We start from the raw sequence: 22,558 nt of genomic DNA, 5'->3' as shown, positions 1-22,558 counted from the left end.
TTACAGGTGTGAGCGCCCGGCCTTTGGTAAGGTCTTTTTGATGCTCTTGGGAAAGTGGAAGGGACTTCTGGCCTCCCCTCACCATTCAGCCTCTGGGTTTTATTTACGTAGACTCTGCGTTGTGATTTCTTTTCTCTGTCCAGGGGAAATGGTCAGAAGGGAACCCTGGAAAGGAATCTCCATCAAGTTTAACTCTCTAAGCAATTTTCTGGAAACCTGTGAGTGTAAACAAAACTCTTTCGAGAAAGACCAACAACCAAGGAATTCACTAGCCAGTGTGTTAAACTTGATTTTTAGTATTAATTTAATAACTCCATATAGTTAAAAAAAAATCATTTTTTCCCCTGATGCTAGTGTACTCTGACCCCCACTCCAATCCCCAGGGTTGAGGGAAGGCCAGACTTCTTCCGTGACGTGGCCGGAGAAACCGGGACAGAAGGCTCGGGGAGGGCTGGACCTCACGGCTAAACACCTGCAGAACTGACCCTGATGTGGCTCCCCGTTTTGAGGCAGGGGGTCTCTTCTGGCTGAGGAGGGTGGGCGAGAGGTTTGTCTTTTTCTTCTTCATTTCTCTTCGCAAATACCTCAAGTCTCCCCTTAAAATTCAGCAGGAGAACCAATCCTTGTTGTCAATTCTAAGAGGAAAGTGAGTACCGAGGACGGGTGTATTTAAGGTATAATATTTCTTATTTGGTAATTCCATTTTGTTTTTATTTAAAATAATAATAAAAAGTTAGTGTCAGGAAATGAGTGAGTATAATCTGAATCTTCACTGATAACATTTTGAACTGCAGAAAATTTATCGATGAAATGAAACAGACAGCCTTTAACAATTAAACATCTAATGATTGTGCCATTTTAGTCGTGAGGGGCGGGGGTAGAATTGTCAGGATTCTGCCAGGAGCTCTGGATTCTGAGCCTTTTTAAATAAAAAAAGCGAAGTTTGGCACATGCATATAATCAACGTTGAAACATCTGTAGCACAAAGCAGCATATTTTTGGTAGACACCGTGTGTTTGAGATTCGTCATTCATTTCCTCTGCTCCTGGTGACAGTTCTCCACATTTCCTTGAAGAAACCACCCCCATCCACTCCAAGCCGGGGGAAGAGGGGGTTCGTCTGGGGGTCTCCATCCTTGGCTCCGAGACTGCACCCTGATTGGCTTAAGTGAGCAGGCAGTTTGCCATCTCCAGCCACAGCGATTGGTCCAAGGATGGTGATGTAATCGAGTCAGAGCCAATGGCAGTCAAGATGACATTTGCCAGAACTTCTGGAGAAATGACCCCATCTCTTCCTCTGAATTCAGTGGTGGAAACCGGCGGTGAGAGCTTGGTGCCCTGGTGGTCGTTCCACGGCCAGGCAAGCGCAGTGAGGAAGGGTCTGGAAAAACACAGAACCAGGGATGCAGAAAAACCAGGCCTGACCCTTGGCTCAAACATGCCAGAAGCCAGCCTTTCCCGGGACTTTGACATACGTGAGCCAACACATCCCTCTTCCTGTTTAAGCCAGATCGATTTTTTTTTTGGTCACTTGAAACTCAAAGAACCCTAAAAGCCCTGGATCTTATTGCCAAAATCACGATGAATGAGATTTATCCTTTACTTAGATGATTCAGAAGCCCCTTCCGGAACCTGCAAGTGTCATTTCTTGTATGAACGGTATTTTCCCGTCTTCTGTGTTCCCGATGCTTTAGTATCTGGGGCTTCGCTGCTGGGGAGGGACCGCCCCTCCCAGGACTAGCTAATTCCTAGAGACAGCGAAGGGCTTGCCGAGGGTCACGGCTTCCGTGTGCAAACTGAATTAACCAATCCACAGCCCATATTGGAACCGCCTCCCCTGATGTTTTTCTGCCCTAATTATCCCAGGGCCGAGTGTCAGACAAGCAGAGACGGCCCCTGTGTCCCAGAGCCTATTAAAATGATTCAACCCAGCCAGTGCCAAGCCGCTGACCCTGCTCTGCCTTCCCCGTGGAAGCCTGAGATGGGGAGGGACGTCCTGTCATTCTCCTGCCTGACACCGGGGTGGGGCTTGGTCCTTGGGTAGAGACAGGCCTGGAAATACCTACGGGGAGGTAGAGCTCCCCCACACCCCCTGGTGCCCCCAAAATGAAAGCCTGCGGGGAAACAGGCAGGGATCGGAAGTCAGACACAGGCTAGGGGACCCTGAGAGTGTCCGTAACAGCGGATAGAGGTGACTCGTGTTGTCACTAGGTCTCGAGTCTTTGGCGGTGGGTCTGTCAGATGATATAAACCAGCTCTTAGCATTGGGGAACTGGGGTCGGGTCCACACTCGAGTTGAAATTGGAGCGAGTAACAAAAGCCAATAAACGAATGACAAGAAGTAACCAGAGGACGACTGACAGAAGGGTGTGTGGAGCAGCACGGATCCACGGAACCTGCCAGCCTTCCTTGGGAACGCCCGGAAATTACCCGACGAGAGGAAGTCTGCAAAATATGGGATTTCCCAAGATCCATGGGATGTGCGCTTGGGTCATTTGCTGTAGAGCTTTAGAGAGAAATGCCACTTTGAAGGTAGAGAGCTTGGGGACACAGCGGTGGCTCATCTATGAAACACTCGCACCTTCACTGAGCTTCCGCCATGGGACAGGCGCCTTTTTGAGACATGAGGTGGACACAGAATGAGACGCCGTTTCTGTCCTCCCCAACTCTGGTGAGGGAACTGGGCTGGTGACGCAGCAATGGCAGCTCACTGCGGAATGTTCCGTGAGACACACCTGGGATCCCAGATGCTCTCGTCACCACGAGGGAGGCAGGGTCTCCACGGCGATGCCGTAATCCACAGAAGAGCCAGCTCTCCTCATCGTCTGCGTCCCTGCCTCCCACGGTGGCTTTTCCACAGCGTCACCCGATCCCTGGTGCAATGCAGCCTCATTAGCATTCCGGTCGTGCCCAGAGTGTCCCTTCCTGGGCTGTGATGTACGACTCTCTGCAGCTGGGGCGTCGCAGTCACGGATCCTGGGAGGGCATCGGCTGGGGGCGTGGGGGGACTTTCTGTCCCCAGCGGTGGGCGTAGGGCAGACCTGGAAACCTCCTTTGCTTTCTGGAGGTGTCAGGGACGAGGAGCAGCGTTCGATATCAGGGCAGAAAATACGAGACCTCTGGGGAATCCCGCGGAGAAACCCTCCCCAGCTGGCGAGAGGTGACAGTCAGCAGTGACCGGAGCCCAGCGTGCGGCTGACGCTTTTCGTGCTCCGTCTCATTGGCCGCTCAGCGCCGCAACCCTGCGCCCCGGGCGAGGACACGGAAGACCAGAGAGTTTGACCAATTTTTCCCAGGTCACGGCATGAGGCATTAAAACAGAATCGGAATTAAACTTGCATCTTTCTGACCCGGAGCCTTAAGGCAGTGGTTCTCGGACCAGGGGCGATTCTGCCTGCAGGGAGCACGTGACAATGTCCAGGGACGGTTTTTATTGTCACGATGGGGGGAAGGTGCTGAGCCATAGTGGGCAGAACCCGGCGATGCTGCCAGACAGTCTGTGGATTGAATCCTGGGCCCCCCGCAAAAGGCATGTGGCGGTCCCCGCTCTCAGTGCCTTGGAAGGTGACCTCGTTTGCAAACAGGGCAGATGAAGGTGCAGTTAGTTACGATAGTGTCATGCAGGATTCCGTGGGCCCTGACCCAACAGAACATCCTTGTGTCGTTGGTGATGTGACATACGGTGGTGACTGAAGACACAGAGACCTGGGAGAACCAGGTGACGGGGGCAGAGGTCGCAGTGAGGCATCGACCAGCCCAGACACGGGGGTTGCAGAGGAACCTGGGAGAGACATGGGACAGATTCTGTCTTGGAGCCCTCGGACGGAACCAGTCCGGCTGACGCCTTGGTTTCCAGCTTCTGGCCCCCAGAACTATGACAGAACACGTTTCTATTGTTTTCAGCCACCCAGTTTGTACACTGCACCCCCACCGCAAGGAATTATCTGGTCCACAATACCAACAGTGCCACTGTCGAGGACCCCTGCATTAAGAGAACGCTCTACCCCGCTATTCTTTTTTTGTTTTTTTGAGACAGAGTCTCACTCTGTTGTCCAGGCTAGAGTGAGTGCCGTGGCGTCAGCCTAGCTCACAGCAACCTCAGACTCCTGGGCTCAAACGATCCTCCTGCCTCAGCCTCCCGAGTAGCTGGGACTACAGGCATGCACCACCATGCCCAGCTGATTTTTTCTATATAGATTTTTAGTTGTCCAGATAATTTCTTTCTATTTTTAGTAGAGACGGGGTCTTGCTCTTGCTCAGGCTGGTCTCGAACTCCTGACCTCGAGCGATCCTCCCGCCTCGGCCTCCCAGAGTGCTGGGATGACAGGCGTGAGCCACTGCGCCCGGCCCAGAGGCTTTTTAAAATGGGCTTTTCATCTGCTGGAGAAATTGCAATGAGAATTAAGTAAGATCAGCCTAAAACACCTGATGACCCCTAAGACGCAGAGCGACAGTGAATGAAGAGCGGACCTTGCAGGAATGAAGCTCCCAGATTCCTTGGAGGAGAGTGAGGAAGACTCGGCTCTGTGGACATATCCTGAATGTTTCGGGAGACCCGGTTCAGCCGGCTCGTGCAGGACAGGGCTGCGATTTCCGCTCACTCTGTGCACCACCTCGCTGCCTTCTCTGGGGCCTGGTGTCTGGTGAACACTCGGTTACACTGTTTGTTGGCACCGAAAGTGGCAGTGGGAAGATCTTGGAATTTTCTTAGTTCATTCTGGGCCTTATGAATGACATTAAACCCATTCTGCAGTACCTCTACCCCTCGGTGTGGTTGCTGGAAAAATAGGAGAATGAGCATTTGCGACACAGAGATGTTAAGAGGACATTTCCAAGCATCTCCGCTTCACGACCCTCCTCTTGGGCCACCTTGTTTCTGATGTGTCATTTCGAAAAGCTTGACAGCCCAGTGCTTCCGCTGAGATATTTATTTGCTTTTACTCAGCCCTCACGGGAGCAGGTTTTGCACAACAGGAAGCTCTGAGATTGAAGCCTGGAGACCCGGGTTTAAAGCCCAGATGCGTCACTGTCCAGCTGTGTGACCCCAGGCAAGTCACACAACCTCTCTGGGCTTTAGTCTGCCCATCTGTCAGATGGGAATCGTGCCTGTGTCGCCCGTTTCCAAGGGCTTTGTGAGCATCACATTTGATGATGCAAATGAAAGGGCTTTGAAAATAGCAAGGCAGTATTTTAAAGGTCAAGTATAATTATGAATAGATTCTGATTCCTTTTTAAATTTTCATGGCTTCGTGTAGTCATTTCTCTGGCCAGTCCTGCCTTTTACGCCGGGACGAGCGGGCTCTTTCCTGCACAGCCTGATCGTTTTGTTGACTCCGTGGTCACCCCACTCGCTGTTCAGTGGTCTGGTTCCAATTTACGATCCAGAGACTGGCTCTTTCTGTGGACATGTTTACTTCTCCTTGTCATTAATTAAGACGAGAACAATGGTTTATAAGATACACAGTTGCCCAAGGTGTCACATTTCAAACTGCCACGTGCACTTCTCCATTTTAAGGTGACACCTTGCATTCGTGCCTGGGTTTAATTTACAGTTTAAAAACAGACCGTTTGCAGCATTTAGCAGCATTCCCACGGTTCAGTGTGCAGCTGCTGTAGAACAGTCAGGAATGCTCGCGAACCAGGGGGTTCGATAACCTCGTGCTGGGGTTTCTGGTGCTTAGGAAATCGTTGGGAGGCTTGAGGGGGGCGTCGCGGTGCTCTGTCGATGCAGGAGGTCGCTTGCCGTGTTGGTATTTGCACACGGAAGAACTGTGCGTGGACTTCCCTCCCCCCGCCCCCCCCCCCCCCCCGGGAGAAGACACGAGAGCAACATAGTTTCTTTCTCTCCTTTCCAATCCCAGCTGAAATCATTTGTCTGTTTTCCTTCTTAAACCCCATGGTCAACCTTGTCTGTCCAGGCATGGGGTGGTGGGTGACAGGGTGCAGCCACCCTCTGTGGCCCTCGGTGACTCTGGGGGGTGTCCGGAGCAGAGCGGCAGGGGGAGGCGGGGGTGGCAGTGTGGCTGCTGCCCCTGGAGTCGGTGGAGCGTGGTCCCCTGGGCAGGGATGGCTGCTGTGGGCCCCCTTTAAACTCTGACTGCCGTGGTCTTTGGGCTGCCCACAGGGCCCGCGGAAGGCGTCGAGGAGCTGCCACGGTGCCGTGACGTCCACGCCGGGGTCCCCAGTCCTTTATCCTGTGACCCCCCCCATGCTCGTTTACCACACGTAGGAGCCCAGACCCCTCCCCCACGCGTGCCTGTCTGCAGGTGGCAGAAGTTCTGGTCAATGCGGATAAGGGACTCATTGACTGAGACATGGCATCCCCTTGAGCTCCTTGGAAAATCACTTTGCTTCTCTGCTTTCACGTCCCCAACCTCCCCAGGAAGAAAGCAACAGGGAGAGAGACAATCTCATCGGCAGATTCTTGAAATATTCTCGAGGCGCTACGAGTCCTCTGAACTTTGAGTTTTTGTCAGGACTTCTCTCAAAGCTCTCTGAGCCGTGTATCCTCAAACAGTTTAAGCCACTTGCTCTTTCCTCCCTCTTCTTATATGGATCATAACATGTATTCCATGCTGACGTCTGCCTTTCCCGCTAGAGGGTGTCATCATGGAGCCTCAAGACATCCCGTCCAAGTCCTTGAGCCCTGTCAGACAACCTGGCACATAACAGATGTTCAATAATGTCCATGACTGACAGGCATCCGTTTGGTTTCGGGGTCCAGGCCTCAGAGGTCCTGCCCAGGGAAATCCAGGACCACCGGGGAACGGCTTCACACATTTGATAGTGTCGGCTTTGTGGGTCTCTGAGCTGTGCAGTAAGTGGCAGTTTGAGCGGGGTGGTTTAGTGGCTTTGGTGACTCTGAGTGAGTCTGAGAACGTAAACGGCAAGAGAGCAGCTTCCACTTTATCAGTGCTTCCCGGACGGTGCCTTAGAGAGAAAAAGCGAGTCAGAGCTCTGATAGCCAGTGAGCTACTTGTTAATAACGTCACCCAATGCTGCCAGTGGACGCTCTCCAATCTCAGGGAGGAAAGTGAGTCGGAGCGTTTTATTGGTTACTTTGAGTTTTAGTTTCTGGGGGCGTTCACATTCAGTAGGAGCTGTCGATGCTTGTTAAGTGTCTGGGTTTCTCTGGTAAGAACTGCCTAGACCTGAGGCTGAGTTAAGAGCCCATTGGCGAGCCCGGGCGATGCATTTGACCTTGGTCCATTTGCTTCACAGTTCAAAATACCCTGGTTCTTCCGTGCAAACACGCTTCTTCTATTTGAGAGCAAAGATGGGATTATCAGAAAGCAAAAGAAGCCAAGTAAAATATGACCAGAATGTGTTTTTTTCTCTTTCCTCTCTTGTGAAAATAGTTTTGTACGTAATGAGGAGGACAGAACAGTGTTTGCTGTGTTCTTGCTGTGTTAAGTCTTATTCGAAAGAACCATGGACAGAACCAGGATATTTTGAACTATGAAGCAAATGGACCAAGGTCAAATGCATCGCCCGGGCTTGCCCAAAGGGCTCTTAACTCAGCCCCGGGTGTAGGCGGTTCTCTCCTCTCTTCCCGTCGTGCACGGCAGGTCTGCAGACCTGGAAGGGAACGTTGAAATGGCAGGTCCTGGACAGCAGCAGAACCGGGTAAAGAATGTCAAGTTCAAAAACACAAGGTGGGGAACAATTCTTCTATATATTCCTACGTGCCGCCTTTAAACTTGGATTTTAAAATGTTGACTTTGTTAGAAAAATGTATTAAATATGGGACTGTCTTAATTGCCATTAGTAAATTGCTTCTGCTTTCGTGCGAATTCTTACACACTTTTTCGAATATAGGCTCCGGCGACGGAAAACTTGTCAATTTTTCCTCTTGGCATTTTTAGTCCTTTGAGATGTGAACAAAAGACATTTAAAACCAGAAATAGCTCAAGGTCCCAGGGTCGGCACGAGAGAGGCACGGCAGAATCACCACGGGCAGGTCAGACGTTTCCGCGTCGCTGTGATTCCCCGTATCCCAGATCCGCCCTCAGGTTCCATAATGTCACGGTGTTTTTCCGTCGTTGGTGATTCCGCCAGAAACTCTGACCGAAGGATCCGTGAGGTCACTTCAATTCCAGACAGGCTCAGGGGACCTCTGACCTGCCATCAGCGTCTGAAAACTAATGGAGCCATTTGTTGCCTTCGGAGCTGAGAGAACATCCACTTCTGATTCGAGCAGGGTTTGCTCCAGGACGAGGAAGGCACTTAGCGAGCAGAGAGACGGCAGGTCGTGGGCAGAGGTGCACCAGGGTCCAGAATGTGACCGAGCGAAGAGATCCATTTTGCTTGTGACTTCTTTGCAGGTACTTAGGTCAAATCTCTCCTGTTTCCTGAAATGCCTTTCTCCTCCGCGTTGTGCAAAGTGGAGGATGACTTTACACATCTGTGTCTTGGAAATGCAGTGTATGCAATAAGGTTCAGTTCAAACCTGTGAAGTTTCTTTTTTTGTTTTTTTTTTTTGAGACAGAGTCTCACTCTGTTGCCCGGGCTAGAGTGAGTGCCGTGGCGTCAGCCTCACTCACAGCAACCTCAGACTCCTGGGCTCAAGCGATCCTCCTGCCTCAGCCTCCCGAGTAGCTGGGACTACAGGCATGCGCCACCATGCCTGGCTAATTTTTTCTGTATATATTTTTAGCTGTCCAAATCATTTCTTTCTATTTTTAGTAGAGACAGGGTCTCGCTCTTGCTCAGGCTGGTCTCGAACTCCTGACTTTGAGCAATCCTCCTGCCTCGGCCTCCCAGAGTGCTGGGATTACAGGCGTGAGCCACCGCGCCCGGCCTATGAAGTTTCTTATTTGGTGTCCTGAGCAAGGCAAGTCCTTGCTTTCTTTCCTGATTTTGGTGGAAATGGGTGAATGTGAGTCTTTTTAACATCGGTGGTAAAACTCCATTTTCTACTGTCCTCACATTCTTTGTAGTTGAGACCGGTAGCTCCGTTTGCTGTGATGACTCTAATTCCCTGGCTGCAGGATCCACTGATGACACTTCAGGTGGCCGGGCACCGACTCCTCCCTTCCTCTGCACAGAGCATGAGGGTTGGCAATTTGTCCTCCATCCTGGCGCCCGGGCACCAGGCTGATTTTTATATAAAACTGGATGATGAGCAATACCTCGTTTAGCTGCCAAATTGCCTTGTGGTTATGATCGCTCCAGTCTCGGAAAATGTACATTTTTATTCTGCTCTAATCCAGGAAGCACTGAGAGGGAGGGGTATTTTTCTCTGTCTTCCAGGGGCTGTAATCAGTCCCTGAGCAGAATCTATCGACTGCGGGCAGATCTGCCTCCTCGTTGCCATCCCTTTAGATTTCTGGCTAACGAGTAGATCCTGCATCCTAGAACTGCAGACTGAGGAAGAGGGATAAATAATGCAGGTTCATTTAGCAACGGCGGTTTGCTGAATGTATCGTCACAGGTTATGAATAATCCATTTGTTCACTTGCCGGACTGGCTTTCTCCTGCGTGAGGACGGGGGGAGAGGAAAAGCCACAGGTTCCCACTGAGGGGGGCGATTCTCTGGGGGAAGGAAGCCCCCTGGGCTGGTTCCACACCTAATCGGGGGGCTGAAAAGCAGTGATTTGATTAGTTATTCTGCGGTTCCCCTGGAGAGGTCTGCTGGGCCCCGGAGCTCTCCCACCGTCCCCGGGAGGAGGTACGTTTCTGCCGCCACCCAGCGGGCCCCAGGACGGGCATCGACACTCGCTGGATTTCCGGGGGAGGCTCAGGCAGGATGTCACATGCTGTCGAGCAGCTGCAGGGGACGACAGTGGCAGCAGCTGGCTCCGTTGAGTGCAGACAGGGGCTGAGATACTGGCTACATGGAAAGTGTTTTTACCGAGATACCAGGAGCACTTTTTCTTGGACAAATCACGTAACCCCAGAGTCTGCAGCGGTGAGGCAGCTCCTCTGGGAACGCAGATCCAAGGTGCTGGTCATCTCTGTCCACGGCCAAGTCCAAGAAAGAGCCTGGAACGCCACAGAGATTTTGCATATTAATTTGAGATTATTCCTGCCGTGAGTGTTTGTTTTTTTTTTTTTTTTGAGACAGAGTCTCGCTCTGTTGCCCGGGCTACAGTGAGTGCCATGGCGTCAGCCTCGCTCACAGCAACCTCCGACTCCTGGGCTCAAGCGATCCTCCTGCCTCAGCCTCCCAGGTAGCTGGGACTACGGGCACACGCCACCATGCCCGGCTGATTTTTTCAATTTTTAGTTGTTTGGCTAATTTCTTTCTATTTTTTAGTAGAGACGGGGTCTCACTCTTGCTCAGGCTGGTCTCCAACTCCTGAGCTCGAGCGATCCTCCTGCCTCGGCCTCCCAGAGTGCTGGGATGACAGGCGTGAGCCACCGCGCCTGGCCGAGAGATTATTCCTGCCGTGAGTCTTAAGACTCATCTTTTTCTTGTCATCCTTGGCACCCTAATCCAGGCTCATGTCGTTTCCTACTTGAATTATTACAGAGCTTGCTTGTGTCTGATTGCTCCCTGCTACAGTCCATTCTGGGACAAGTTAATTTTTAGAAAACACTGCCTTTCCTCGCATCGCTGCCCTGCTCTGGAACCTGCGATGACTCTCTGCAATTTAGGATGTAAACAGAGATGGTACAAACGTCCCAGACCCAGAGCCATGGGTGGGGGTGGCGAGGGAGGAAGGACGTCACCTCCTGTCCGCTTCTCACTGCCGACCCAAACAGAAGCCAGAGGACCAGGCTTTGCTCCTTCGGGACTGAATCCCGGCAGGCGACTAGAGCCGCGGGCCCAGGCTGAGCGCAGAATCCAGTGGCCACGAGCCACCCTTAGCCCTCTGAGGCGGCTGGTGCAGATTTCCCCTGGCAGCCGGAGATGGGTTGTCAGAGTCGTTGCCAGGGACACGCCTCGTGCCTTCGCCTGTGTTTGCTCCGCTCAGCTGCACGGCTCGCCTACCCCCTGCTATCTCTGATTTAACATCTTCATTCAGATCTGCCCGCACCTGGCAAAGGTCTGCAGCGGCTGGAGGAGTAATCATCGCCGCTCTGATGCACTTCCGGACTCCCCGGGCGTCTTTCGAGACAAATCCTATCGCAGCCACAGTTTCCTCTCTCGCTGGTCCCTCCGCGATGTGCCCGGAGCCTTCCAGAGGAACTGCCGCCAAAACATCGTTCTATTAATGCTGTTTTGCACTAGTGTTTTCGTGTTTGGATAATGCTTCGGCCACCCTGTTGGCGTCATGCATGGAACAGGCTGTCAGGCAATATTCTGTTGATCGACTGATCGATTGGATGCCCCCCCCCGCCATCTTGGGATGTGGTCCCTATATTTCATTGAGAGGGTTTGTTTAGCATCGTGCTTATTCAGTTTTAATAAGCACATGCATCACCGGGGATCCTGCACACTCAAGGACCAAGGCTGCCCGCGTTTGTACTCTTGGGTCCCTTGGTTACAAAGAGGATGGTGAAGAGGAGAATTTGTGTGATCCATCTCTAACACGACTGGGGGTGGGAAGAAGGAGAGAGGGAGAGAGAGAAGAAAAGTCACATGTTTCTCTGACGATGGGCAAGGGGGGTCACCAGTTGTCCCCTGAGTTAGGGGGATCCTTCAGGTAACAAGACGGTTCCAAATAGCCCTGAACAGAACTCCGTCTGCTCTGATTGCTTCGGGCTTACCTGCTATGACCCGGGACATCCGAAATGACGGTGCTGTCAACAGGGTGACAGTGAGAATATGAGGTTGACAGCAGTCATCGCAAGGGGTCTCTTCAAGTCAAAGCTAAAAAGGAAGAGACTGACCTTGTATAGTGGGTGCGTTCATTTCATCCTGGAGTGACTTTGATGCCTGAGCCAATGACACACAGAATGGAAATAACTCCGGTAGGAGCTGCACTTCTACTCACTGAAATATCTTTTCACTCCATTTTTTAAATTGCGGTAAAATACACAACATAAAGTTTATCGTCCTGACCATTTTTAAGCATACAGTTCAGTGGTATTAAATACTTTTACAGTGTTGTGCAAACATCACCGCCATCTAACTCCAAAACGTTTTCATCTTGCGGAGCTGAAATTCCGTGTCTGTTAAACGACTCCCCCTTCCCTCCGGCCCCCCAGTCCCTGCAACCCCATCATACTCTCCCCGTCTATGAATTTGACGACTCTAAGTATGTCCTATTAGGTGGGGCGGAGGTGACTTACAGACCCAGAAAGCAGTGGGTTCTTTTGCATAAACCGTTGCCGTTTGAAAGAGAAAGGTAGAGCTTTCCGTCAACTCCACTGAATCCCGTCCTGTCGATGAAACATCTTTTGGGATTTTTAGTTGGAAAAGAATACGAGGACTTCTCTTGCCTATTCCTCTGCTGCTGATGTGGAAATGGGGGTGCCTCCCCCATCCTGAGTGACCCCGTATCTTCCAGCCAGGCCATGCAGCCCCCCGTGGTGTGAGACCAGGCTGGGGAGACCACAGCTCTGCTCACAGCGGAGGTCCCGGGGGGCCGACTGCCTCTCCCCACCTGCGTTCCCTCCTCTCCAGCTCCACCCTCCTACGTCCCTCTCTCGTGACTTCCCGAGAGCTCGTCCTTGGTCTGGACAATGGATTTGGCTTCACCAGGACCGACATTAGCATTTTCTTTGGATATGGTGTGCACCCCACTGCGATTAGCCATTTTCTTCTTTTTTAGGACATTAATCTGTCTACTCAGACCCGAGCCCAGCCTTGACCTGCTTGGCTCTACCCTGGGGAGGGGACATTATGCTATTGGATAGAGGACATCACAGTCACCGTGGGTTTAGCTCGTTATAAAGATATGTGCCTTCATAGTTCAACAGCCTTGAGTATTTTTTAAAAAACCATAATGGGAAAAAGAAAACAAAGCATCTCGGTAGCTTTTATCATTTCGTGGATCAGTTTGGAGTGGAGCTGATAAAAGAAAAAAACACCAGCAATGCCAACATCTGGGTGAAAGAGCAGCAAATCGGGTCATAATTCTTTTTTGTATGAAAATATTTATATTCTCCCAGGCCTTGTATCCTCAGTTAGTGTCTGATGTAGAGACAAAGGAATGTTCCACGACGTTTAGCGATGATCAAGTGTGACGCCGTCTGCAAAGCCTTGTGCGTTTCTAGTTTGCTGACGGGACTTCCTAGAGGGAAATTGGACAAAGATGCTCAGCTCCTAATGAAAGGATCATTTCATTTCATTTTCTTTCCTCTGTGAAAAGAACTATTTGCAATTTTTCCCATTTCTAACACTAATATTTTTAATACTCACATTCTGTTCCATTTGTTTAAATCCTAAAGGGACTGAAGATTTTTTTTCTCCAGGAATCTCCACTGGGAATGAGGTCTGGTCCACTACAGGAAGCCTTAGCATGAATCAGGACACACATTTATTTATGTGTTTATTTTCAGCTTTAGAAAATATGATTTTTTGATAGAAGTCTTTCCTATATTTGTATTGTATTGGCATGGAACAGGAGAAGAGATACAGCTTTCTCTGTGAAAGTTTTCAAACACTTTGCAAAGCATTAAACGTTGATGGCAGACTATCATAGCATTACCTAGAGGGTAATTAAATAACTCTAGAACTGTGCTATGATGTTATTTGCTGCTGAGTGCAATCTAGTATGAGATGAAGTATCTTGGATGTAATTTAAATGAGTGGGGCTCATGAAGTTCAGCAAGACTTTATCATATTTTAGACTCACCTAAAAAGCAGTCTTACGGTATGGGTTCTGAGGCTAGGGTACTAGAATAATCCTCCTCCAATAATCTCATCTATTCGAGATTTGAGAATCATCTAAAATAAGAAATAGCACGTTGTCTCCCAGCTCTTGTTTTATAATTTTTTTTTTCTGGGATAAGGAAGGACTTGGAGAACACATAGCTCATATTTTAAAAAGAGGGGTACCAGGAGAATATTAATAGATATAGGGCAGTACAGAGGCAGGTTGCAATAGAACAGATTAAACATGGCAGATTTCACAAACTAGAGACCTATGAGTTGACTTGGACTTGGGTTTCTTGTTACTAATACTAAGAAAGGAAAGTGATAATCATTGGGATCCAGCATGGATTCGCTAGGAGCAACTCAGGGCTGGGTAATTTTATCTACACACTTGTACCATCTATACCTGTACCTGTACTTGTACCTACACCTGTACCTGTGCCTAAACCTATACCTGTCACATGTGTCTACATCTAATATTGGTGTATTTGTAGATCAAAGGAATTCTATTGATAAAACGGATCAGAATTTTAACCAGGAATGTGATAAGATCTTCTACTACATCCTGTAGAAATGTACAGATGAGGATTTTGGGCTGAAATGCATAAAACTGGGTAAACTCACGACTAACTGAACAACCTAACCCACTGCCTCTTCCATTTAAGGAGAATTTAAAAGAGAAACTTCTCTAAGAGCCCAATGCTGATGCAGATTATTTTTGCTAGATCATTACAAAAAGGGGAAGAACAAAAAAAAGTACACGTCAACTCGTTGTGTAATAGCTTTATATTAAAATGTAGGCAGGACGCATTAAAAAGTTACATACAAGTTTGTGACGAGGACTTAGAAAGTGACGAGAGATGGTTGCTCTCATCCTGACAACAGAAAAAAGCTGGATTAGCTTCAGAATAATCATTTATAGAAACACATCAGAGAGCTGAAGATGCAAAGAAATCTGAAGGAACTAAAGTCCAGAAAGGAATAAGCCCCTCCCGAGAGGGAAGAGACCAGGCTGCTTGGCAGTGCAGTTGGGGGGCACAAACTTGCCACAGACGGGGAACCAGCCACACCCCTAAAAAGCCTTTCCGGAGACTCACCCTCCCCCCCCCCCCATCTGCATCTAAGTGGCCGGAACTGGAGCTTGTGGTCACCCAGCACCAGGCTCAGACACTGGGGTTGGGATCGTTGTTTGGCTTCACCCTGGGGGATCAGGGGTGACTGGCTGGCTGTGGCCTGCGGGATTAAAAGTGTTGTCACAGTCTTATTAGCAGTGACGCGCGTGGGCCCTGGCATCCGCCCGGAACGAGGCTACTGATGGCTTCTTGCAATCTTTGATTAAAATGCTTAATTGATTCCAGAGCACGGGTGCTAAAAACCTTGATGTGTTTTCGATGCTGATGAGAGAAAAATATTCTCTAGAGATGCGCACATGGGGGAGAGCGGGGGGCACTGCTGATTGACGGCTTGTCAGCCCCCCAGTGCGGGGCGGGGGGTGAGGGGCAGCAGACCTGGAACGACCCCTGCCACCTGCCTGGCTCGGCCGTTGTCCCCCCACCGTGGCAGGAACATGCCTGGGCCTCGTGTTCTGCCCCTGGAACGCGGGGCAATGATCTCCCCCTCAGAGGGGCTGTCGGAGCACGAGACGTGGAAGTTCGTCAGCCTTCCTGTACAGAAATCTCTTCTTCATCCTGCTTTTCTTCTTGCACATTCTAAATATGTGATTTTAATCCCATTTAATGCCTGAACATCCTATAGATATAGGCCAAACACAGGGGATTAGTAAAAATCCTCCTTTGTAAGTTGGTGGGTTACGCAAATCGAGTTTTACCCCAGAAGTGCCTTGGCCCTAAAGTCACTTAGAAATCCTCCTTGTTCCATCCACCCTGCCCGTGCACTTCCTGCTTTTCCTACCTCTCCTCGCTTCATCCGGTCGAAAGAACACGTGGCAAGTGTCCTTGGGGAAAGAGCCGGGAGGGACGGGAGTGGACAAGCAGAGGAGTGGACAAGCAGAGGAGCTGTGTCATTGTCCTTGGGTTCTACGTGGGTAAAGTTCATCTGTCAACCTGACTAGGCCACGAGGTGCTTGGATATTTGATCAAAGGACCTTCTGGGTGTGTCTGTGAGGGCGTTTATAGATGAGGTTGACATCTTTTTTTTTTTTTTTTGAGACAGAGTCTCGCTCTGTTGCCCGGGCTAGAGTGAGTGCCGTGGAGTCAGCCTCGCTCACAGCAACCTCAAACTCCTGGGCTCAAACGATCCTCCTGCCTCAGCCTCCCGAGTAGCTGGGACTACAGGCATGCACCACCATGCCCGGCTAATTTTTTCTATATATATTTTTAGTTGTCCATATAATTTCTTTCTATTTTTAGTAGAGACGGGGTCTCACTCTTGCTCAGGCTGGTCTTGAACTCCTGACCTCAAGTGATCCTCCTGCCTCGGCCTCCCAGAGTGCTAGGATTACAGGCGTGAGCCACCGCACCCGGCCTGAGGTCAATATCTGAGTCATAGACCGAGGAAGACAGATTGCCCCCCAGTGTGGGTGAGCCTCGCCCAGTCCCCTGCAGGCCTGAATAGCAGGAAGGGCTGAGTGGGGAAGTTTCCTGTTTGCCTGGCTGTCTTTGATCGGGGACATTGCTTTTGTTCTGCTTTTGGATTCAGACTAAGTTTGGAATTTATACCATTGGCCTTCCTGGTTATCAGGCCTTTGGGCTTGGGCTGGAATGATACCATGGATTCTCCTGGGTCTTCAGCTGGTCAACTGCCGATGTTGGCACTTCTCGACCTCCATAATCATATGAGTCAATTCCTTATAATCTTCCCCTATCTACCTATTGATAGATAGATATGCAGGTATTTATCTATCTATATCTGTAGATATATTTGTGTTATCTGTGTGTATATATATCTGCAAATATATCTGTGTTCTCTAGAGAAACACAACCTGTATCTCTACATCCATCTACATCTATATCTAGATCTTTCTTCTATTAGTTCTGTTTTTCTGGAGAACCCAGACTAATACAGATTTCGACACTGAGAAGTCGGGTGCTGCTATATCAAATACTTAAATACGGGGAAGTGGCTTTGGAACTGGGTGACAGGTAGGGGCCAGAAGAGTGTTGAGGTGCATGCTAGAAATATCGATATTCAAAGTAGTTCTGGTGACGGCTCAGATGGAAATGAGGGACACGTTATTGAAAGATGGCGGAGAAGTGATCATCGTTACAAAGTGGCAAAGCATTTGGCTTAACTTCATCACAGGGCTTTGTGGAAGGTAGAATTGGTGAGTGATGAGATTGGTGTTGAAGGAGCAGCTTGGTTCCTCCTGAATTCTTATAGTAAAATGCAGAAGGAGAGAGATGACATAAAAGAAGGACTTGTCAAGCAAAAAGGAAGCAGAACTTAGGAATCTGGAAGATTCTCAGCCTATTCATATTGCAAAAAACGAGGAAGCTTGTTCTGAAGAGAACGTTAAAGGTGTGTCTGAACACTGAGCTGACAAAGAGATGGATCGTGGTGGGACTCATTGACTTAATCAACCATTTCAACAGAGGCCAGGAAGAGAAACGAGATTACACCAGCAGAGACACGCCAGTTTGGACTAAAAAGGTCAGAGAAAAATGAGACTGAATGAAAGAAGGCTGGTGGACGTCTCAGATCCAGCAGGACCAGACCACAGAGCTATTTGGCTGTGAACATCCCAAGTCTTCAAGAAACGATGAGGAGGACCCTGCTGGGGGGGACCACCCTGCAGAACGCTGGGAATGGGCCTTGGAGGTGCAGCCCCACCTGGCAGAGCTTTGAAGGTGGGATTGTCACCCCGGTGGGCCCAGAAGGCAAAGGCTGGAACAAAGGGGATTGTTCCGGAGCACTAAGACCATTTGCCTTGCCGAGTGCTGGGCTTGCTTGGGATCCATCACGCCTTCCTTCTTTCCAGTTTTTCCCTTTTGGAATTAGAGCGTTACCCTGTGCCTATCCTATCACAGCATTCTGGAGCACGCAACTTTCCCAGGTGCAGAGCGAGGGAGGAACTTTGCCTCCGGATGGAATGCATCTCAGATCTCATCTGGATTTGAGTTAGACGATATTTAGATGAGACTTGAGACTTTCGAGTTCGTGTTTGAACGAGTTATGAATTTTGGGGGCTGTTGGGATGGAATGAATATATTTTGCACGTGAGAAGGACATGAATTTTAGGGAGCCAGAGGTGGAATGACTGAACTGTGTCCCCCCAGAATTCATATGTCGTGGTTCTAACCTGCAGTAACTCCACACGTGATTAATGCAGAGATGGGGTCATTGCAGATGTAACTAGTTAAGTTAAGATGAGGTCATTCTGGGGGAGGGTGGACCCCTCATCCAATATGACTGCCTCCACCCACCTCCTAAGGTATTTGGGAAGATGCACAGAGCCCTTGGTATTTATTTATGCCAATTATTATTCTGCGGTGCTGGGGCCGTTCAAAACCATGCGGCTCCACCCCTGGGCAAGGCTTGGTTAATTTCCCTCCTAGACGATTTCAACGCACATAGGTTTAGAAAAGTAAAATCCCATCTAATCCATCACCTTGAAGATTTCCCCAAGTAGCAATTGTGATATGCTAATAGTTCCTTCCTGTGAGCTCCCATTTATTAAATGAACAAATCCTTGGATTAAGAACAGAAGTGTTAATGAATTTTTAAAGTCTGCTAATTTGTTGAACATTTAGAGCCATTAATAAGCATATGGATTTTCATGAGAACCTTTACTTACCTGACACCATAGCATTCTGTTACGAGAGCAGGATCGTACAAGAGATTATAGGGGCTGGGGTTGACTGGGTGATAATGTAGTTAGGGGGCTTTGAATAGGATTTTAAATATCCACCTGCCATTCTGTGTGCACATTATAATACGCTGGAGCATATCTGAAGAAGCTTTAAACTGACTGATGTTTTTCAGGAGGGTGCAGGCATGCAAATTCTCTCCTTCTTTCCTAGCAGGATTCTGATAGCTTGGTCTGCAGATGCTGCAGGATTTTGTTTAACACAGTTAAGAAGTATTGATCCAGGCCTGGGCACAGCTGGACATGAAGGACTGTTTCCAGAAGAACTTGCTTTGGAAGTTGTGCACGGGAGTGGGGTTAGGACTGCAAATTAGGAGGATGACAGTGAAGTGACAGGCTGGGGATAGGAGACCTTTCGAAACAGTGAACTATTTCTCCAGCTTCTGACCTTGGCCCGAGCCTCCTCTCGTGGAGCCGGCAGAGCCTGTCCTTTGGCTTCGTCACTGTTTCCCGTGGTTTCTTACCCACGTATTCTGAGATGACCCTTTCTTCTCCTCTCTCCCTCCAACCTTTTCTCCTATATCCCAGCTGCATTCAGGAGCCAGAGGACCTTGCAGCTGTCCCGGGGCGCTTGTGTGACAGGCGAGGCAGCCAAACAAGCAACTGTTTTTCTCCAAACGCTGAGTTTTCATCTTGAGGAGGCGAGGAGCTCTTTATTTGTGATGTTTTTCCGAATGTCCCCGATGTCATCGTTCTTCATTCTACTCTCAGAGAGCTCTGCTCTGCCGTGGGGGACAGGGGAGCCCCGGAGTCTTCCCTGCGGGACCCACCCTTGTCATTCCCCTTTGGGCTTTCGTCTGGGAAGGATGTGGCCGGCGGCTGGACCACGAGCCGCCCCGGGAGGATGGAGAGCAGTGAGTGCTGTCATCGCTGCTCAGTGTCCGGGTCACCTGGGCACCTTCTCAGGACCCAGGAAGGCTGTGGCAGAGCCCGGCCAGGCGGCATCTGTCCCGGATGCTTTATGGCTCCTCTGGTCAGGTCAGGCCTTTGTAGCTCAGATTTTTTTTTTTTCCCCTTGAAAATGCCGTGTGCACAAAAGCGAGAGTGACCCCCACAAAACAAAAACCAAATAACACCTTTGGCTGTCAATGGAGAGGCCCTACTTCTTTTTCAGTGCTGATTTTATTTTCGTGGTTAATTACTTATTCATAAATCTCGCCTGGGAGATTTCGCTTTGACTCCCAAGTGATAAAAGCTCAAGGTCACAGGGGAAGTGTTTTCAAAGGCTAAGTGATCCTCCTCCAGCCTAATGTTGTAAAATTTTTATTTCGGGAGTAGTGCTGCTCACAGGAGGGGTGACGACTTAATTTTAGCTCCTCGATGAAATATTGACTCCGAGGCTGACGAGGGGACGGAAGACAGCGAGGATCAGTGTGACAAGGGCTGGGGAGGGGGAGCTGTCTGCGCCCCGATTGGCCTCCCCTCCCCTGTGGAGTGACCTTTACAAAATGCTGATGATGGGGGGATACAGAGGACGAGAGGCTGCTGCAGATTCCTGCCTCCGCTAGAGACAAGCAACAAATACATCGGGGAGAGGCCCGATTTTTCTCGTACGCGGTTTGAAAGCCGTGCCTACGAACGTCCAGGCAGAATTTTGCTTTCATGTCCGTTGATACGGCCTTAAAAAAATGCTGTATTTTTTTTTCTCATTGCACCGCTGTGGAATACGGTCACCCAAAAAGGGTGAAAATCATTCTTGTGAGATAAAGGGCCAGTAGCTGAGACGCTAGCCACCTCTAAGAACTCATTTTCAATTGGTTGACTTTTAAGGTTTAAATATTATTGTTTTTGAATAGTTCCGTAAGGAATAACGTTCAAAAGGGATTCAGAGTAAGTCCTTTCCCTCCAACACGATCGTCCCATCCTCCGGTTCTCAACTTCAGAGGCAATTTCATGGGTATTCTTCCAGAAATATTCTATGATTATAAAACTTGCATATATTGTTATATATGCATAAATCTTTTAAAAATTAACTAATTTTTTTCTTGACATCATTCCGTATCAGTGCAAATAGCAGCTCTGATGTTTTACGATGTCAGAAGCCCCAGCATCCGGTGGCAGAACTGGATCTGGAGCTCCGAGTTCTCTTCTCCACCCTTCCCACAACGCCCGATTTTTTCCTTTGCCCCTGAAATACTCAGAGGCAAAAAAGACATTCTAAGTGTAACCGTATCAGTTACAGTATCAGCCAGGTTGCTGTAACAAAGAAACCCCGAGGTATAACGGCTCCACTGAGATAGAAGTTTCTCTCTGCTCCGTATCGCAGCCCAGAGGGAGGGGGTCTCGGGCGGTTTGGGGACAATGGTGTCCTCCAAGCAGAGTTTCCGTTTCTGAGTCCAAGGTGGACGATCCATCGTTGTCGTTTCCCCAGCAAGAGGGAAGAAAGGGAAAGGGTCAGGGAAGTATATGCACATGTCTTTTCAGGGCCACGGGCTGCCTGGGGCACACATCACTTCTGCTCACGTCCTGCTGGCCAGAGTCCATCCACACGGCCACGTGGGCCACAGCTGAACCTCGGAGTTCTGTTACTAACGCAGGAAGGATGGACGTTGTTGGCCAGCAGACTTTGCCACAGTCGGATGGTCCCAGTTGGATGTTGGCCATGGGAACCTGGTGGTCCCTGGGAGATGACGTCTTCAGTCTCCCCAGAGGGAGAGGGATGGTGTCTTGTTCTAGAACCAGGCTCCAGGACCAGGTCACGTCAGCACTGCTCTGTAGACTGGATTTGGAGACTGCTGCAGATGATGCCTTTTGAGGATGTCAGCCTTAAATGGAAACCACTGTAGGAAATGCGAACGTATCTGTCCTCTACACTTTGGGATAATGGCTCTAACGGGTTATTGTGGGGTGCGGGTTGGTGTGGTGGAAGGCGTGTGGATCAGAAGGGAACTGCAGCAAGAAGCTAGACTAGAAATCTTACTTGTAAACCTCTGAGCTAAGCTTACGGTTTAACAGCCAGTTTCTGGGAGGCTACCGGATACCGTGAGTGCAACAAAGTATCACAAAGTTCCAACCGTCTTCAGAGTATCATGCGGAGCCTTCCCGAGGCTCTGGCTCCAGGGAGCCCCCCCCCCACAATAAAATGTTACATTTGCCGTTAATCGTTCTCATCCGTTGATGGAAACAAAGCCAGATACAATGTAGCTTAAACCAAGAGAACCAAATAGAGGAAATGGGTTGCATTTCCAGTAGTGGGTTGAATGTTAGTCCCCCAAAAGACATCTCTATGTCCTAAACCCTGGAACCTGCGAGTAAGAACTTATTTGGGGGAAGGGTCTTTACAGATGAAATTCAGTTGAGGATCTTGAGATCATCCTGCCCCGAGCCCCGCGGCAAACGTGCTCATAAACTATGCGGGAGGACCAGACACGGACGCAGCGGAGGTGGCGGTTACGCAGCTGTGAACCAAGGAACACCTGGGGCCACAAAAGCTGCAATAGACAAGGAAGGGCCCTCAGAGGCAGGAGGGCTCTGCTGGCACCTTGATTTCGGACTCGCAGCCTCCAGAACTGTAACAGAATAAATTTCCTGTTGTTCTAAGCCACCACCTTTATTAGGTAATGTGATACGGAGTCCCAGGGAACAAATGCGTCTTCCCACACCCTCTGATGTTGATCCCACGACGGTTGTGGCAATTGATTCTTGTCCTGTTTCCATCTTTCCACGGTGTTAGCCACACTCTTTTTCCTTTTGTCTGGAGCACTAGACATCTCTTTACACACAATTTGAATTTGTAATGTTTTTCCTTCTTAACAAGCTACAGAATTCTCTCTGCTCCTTTCCTAGGATTTTCTTTTATGCTTCGTTTTGTCCAAAGAGACGCTTATACCAGCTCATATCCAGAAATGTACCTTCTGTCAGCTTCCCTGGCAGCTCGACACGGAGGCTGATGTCTCTCATAAAGCCCTCAGAAAAGGGGCTGTGCGTAGGGGTAGAGTTCTCTAGTCCCCAGAGGACGAGGAGCCCTAAGAGTTCTCAGCAGCCACCTGGCTTTCCCTGGAAATCGCGTCACGTTATCAAGGCTGG

Source organism: Lemur catta, chromosome 25, assembly GCF_020740605.2.
Source record: "Lemur catta isolate mLemCat1 chromosome 25, mLemCat1.pri, whole genome shotgun sequence".
Classification (NCBI taxonomy): domain Eukaryota; kingdom Metazoa; phylum Chordata; class Mammalia; order Primates; family Lemuridae; genus Lemur; species Lemur catta.
The sequence above is the reverse complement of the archived record's forward strand: the minus strand, read 5'-3'. Positions refer to the sequence as shown.